We start from the raw sequence: 4,034 nt of genomic DNA on the forward strand, positions 1-4,034 counted from the left end.
TTTCTTTCTTTCTTTCTTTCTTTCTTTCTTTCTTTCTTTCTTTCTTTTGTTTCTGTTTTTCAAGACAGGGTTTCTCTGTGTAGCCCTGGTGTCCTAGAACTCACTCTGTAGACTCGTGTTTGCCTCTTGAGTGCTGGGATCAAAGGCATGTGTCACCATCACCTAGCTACTGCTGCTTTCTTTAAGATTTGTTTTTTTTTTTTAATTGTGCATTATTTTGTGCCTGCAGAAGTCCAAAGAGGGCATCAGATGCCTTGGAGCTGGAGTTATAGGCAGTTGTGAGCCACCCAACACGGCATCCAAACTCTGGTCATCTGTAAGAGCAGTATATGATCTCAATGCTGGGCTGTCTTTCTGGCCCTGCCTTGAGTCCTTTTTTGTTTTTGTTTTTGTTTTGTTTTTGTTTTTTTGTTTTGGTTTTTTTGAGACATGGTTTCTCTGTGTAGCCCTGGCTGTCCTGGAACTCACTCTGTAGACCAGGCTGGCATCGAACTCAGAAATCCGTCAACCTCTGCCTCCCAAGTGCTGGGATTAAAGGCGTACACCACCACTGCCTGGCTTTTTAAAGGACTTTAAGGTTTTTTTTTAACTTTATTTATTTAATGTATGAGTACTCTGCTGCATATACGCCAGCCTGCCTAAAGATGGTTGTGAGCCACCATGTGGCTGCTGGGAAATGAACTCATGACCTTGGGAAGAGCAGCTTGTGCTCTTGACCGCTGAGCCATCTCACCAGCTCTGCCTTGAGTTCTAATAGCCTGTCTTATAAGCATACTGAGCAAGACCCACCTTTCTCCTCTTTCTTTCGTGTTCTTATCAGCACAGTAGCCTACTGGACAGTTAGTCTTTTCACTTGATTTTTGACAGAAAAGTCTGCCTTTGTGCATCCAATAAAGAGGATTAAATTAACAACATGGGGCCTTGAAAGATGGCTTAATAACTAAAGGTGCTTGCTACAAGGCTTGAGGAGCTGAAAACTGATCCCCAGAACCTATGTGGTGGAAGGAGAGAACAGACTCCCACAAGTGGCATGAAGGTACCGTACATATACACACACGCACATAATAAATAAAATGCACTTTTTTTGTTGTTGTTGTTGTTTTTTCAAGACAGGGTTTCTCTGTGTAGCCCTGGCTGTCCTGGGACTCACTTGGACTTTAAAAAAATGTATATAGTTAATGTGTCGGAGCTGAGGACCTGGTCCAGTGGCTGTGCTCCAGTCACCCACAATGGCCAGCACCCACATTACAGCTTAATTCCAGTCCCAGATGCCCTCTTCTGTCCTACACCAGCCACACATGTGCACAGACATGCATTGTAGGCAAAACACCCACACACATACTAAATAAATAAATGCCAGGTATTTCTTTTAAAAATTACAGTGTATACATGTGCTTGTTCAAAGACCGTTGTTATGTATTGTCCCAGCCTTGTGGGAAAACCCACATCCATTCTCCTCGCACTGGTATCTAAAGGCAGAGAACAAGGGTCATCTATGTACTATCCATTTACCGACTCACTGCTTTATCGGAGGATGTTAAGTAATTACACATTTCAGCACAGACCCAAAAATCTTTCTCTTCATCTGGGAACTTGTCTTATCATTTTTATTCAAAGGTTAAATATAGAAAAAGGAATTAAAAAAAAAGACTCCAGACATTATGTAGTCAGTGTCTGGAACGGCAGGCATTATATTTCAACAGGATATTATCACTAAGGCAAAGAGAAATGATTCTTACTGGGTAGGAAATGACTGCAGTGTTGTTCAAGCAATCAGAGATCACATCATGTGGTGAATGAGGAGTTTGCAATTCTATTGTTCATTTAAAATGGGCTGCTGAGAGAAAAGGGCTGAAAAGAGCTTAGGGAGCAATGTCACACACCGCTCCCCCCCCCCCCCCCCCCCCCCCCTCCCCCCCCAAAATTCAGGATTTCTCCTGAAGTACCGCTCTGACATCAGCCATCAACAACCTTGGCTCTTTGAATCCCTTGCGCTTCGCTTGTGCTCCCACCCAGTTCCCGCGGGGCGTCCTAGAGAACTGAAAAGGGAGCACGGGGTGTCTTTCCAAAGGTTTGTTAGGAAATCTCTTAGAATTCACAACAGATTTTCTTCAGTTCTCTGTCTGACTTCTGTTCTCAAGCAGGCCACTTGAGCGCATGTCACCCTTAGGAAGTGAGCGTTTGCTACCGATGACAGTGAAAAGCCTGGTTCCTGGCGATCTCTAGCTGAGGTGCCATCTTGGAGCGACACAGTCTTCCCCCTCCCTTCCCTCCTCGCCTCTGCAGGCGGAAGAGCGGGAGAAGAAAGAAGGTGGGAGGCACCCAGGAGGCTTTGAGCAGAGGTGGGGACTTCCCAACACTAACAGAAAGAGGAAGGGAAAAGTGTCAGGGGTGACCCAGCAGTGAGACAAGGGGCGGAGCGGGAACATTAATAGTGTTAGCCGCCATCAGGAGGAAAGTCCCTGCCCGTGGGACACTGGCAACTGGGGTGGTAGTAACTGGGGCACTGTTCAATGTTCAGTGGACAAGTTGCTGGTTTATCGTTTTACTCGAGCCCACTGAACCTAACCTTTGAAACAAGTCTTCACTGGAGATATCTCTGTCTCTCTGCCTCTCTCTGTCTCTGTCTCTGTCTCTGTCTCTCTCTCTCTCTCTCTCTCTCTCACACACACACACACACACACACACACACACACACACACACACGAGATACAAACCAATATAGCAAACATCTGGCTTAAGATAGAAAGCAGGTCTGGGGATGCTGGGCTTGGTGGGGCACACCTTTGGTACCAGCACTTGGGAGGCAGAGGGAGGGAGCTCTCATGAATTTGAGGCCAGCTTGGTCTACATAGTGAGTTCCAGGACAGCCAGGACTACATGGAGAGACTCTATCAAAAAGCAAACAAACAATAACAACAACAACAAAAACAGAAAAAAAAAAGGAAATAGGGCTGGCGAGATGGTGCTACACCACGGAGCATGGAGACTTGAGTTGAGACCCGCTTCCAGTCAGGCACAGTACCCTCTGTCTAATCCATGAGCTCCCACAGCAAGGTGAGAAGCAGACACAGCAGAATCCCCAGATCTCAGGCCAGCTAGCCTGGTATACCCGGGTGCAAACAGGAGACTTTCTCTCACATAATGTGGAGATACCCAAGATTGTTCTTGGACCTCCATACATGCAATATAGCATCTCTGTGAGTGTACTCACACATATGGACAGATACACACAGATACATACATCACATACATATTAATTCACAAAAGATAATAATAAAATACAAACTAGAGAATGACTCAGATATAGTCAGAGGCAGCCTCTGTGTAACTCCAAGACAACCATAAGTTTTGAATAACTTCCATGTGGACTTTTTTTTGTTTTGTTTTGTTTCGAGACAGGGTTTCTCTGTGTAGCACTGGCTGTCCTGGAACTCACTCTGTAGACCAGGCTGGCTTCAAACTCAGAAATCCTCCTGCCTCTGCCTCCCAAGTGCTGGGATTAAAGGCGTGCACCACTACCACCCGGCCCATGTGGACTTTTATTGTTTTGTTTTCCATATATTCATTTTATCAATCTTAAATGTATTAGTCTACTTTGGATTACTATAATGAGATACCTAAGGCTAAAAGGTTTATTTAGCTCACAGGTCTGGACACGGAATAGTCAAAAAGCATGGCAGTAGCACTGTAAGGCCCCCACTGGCTCCATCACGATCCAGCAGAGGGCAACATGCTGGCAGCTCATGCAAAAGGAGAAATCACAGGGTGGAACAGTAAGCTGAAAATTATTTGGGACCCGGCCTTGTTCACTCCTGCAGAGAACAAACTTACAGTCTCATGCCATCACCTTGATCCTTTCCGAAGACAGTGCCCCTAATCAACTCCTCAGAGGTATATCTAAAGGTCTAACCACCTTAGCATCACCACACTGGGACCCAAGCTTTCAACACATTATCACTTAGAGCCACACTTAAACCGCATCCAAACTACTATACCATATAAGTGATATCCCATTAGAAATCACTAGGGAA

This window comes from Grammomys surdaster, unplaced genomic scaffold, assembly GCF_004785775.1.
Source record: "Grammomys surdaster isolate TR1022 unplaced genomic scaffold, NIH_TR_1.0 263, whole genome shotgun sequence".
Classification (NCBI taxonomy): domain Eukaryota; kingdom Metazoa; phylum Chordata; class Mammalia; order Rodentia; family Muridae; genus Grammomys; species Grammomys surdaster.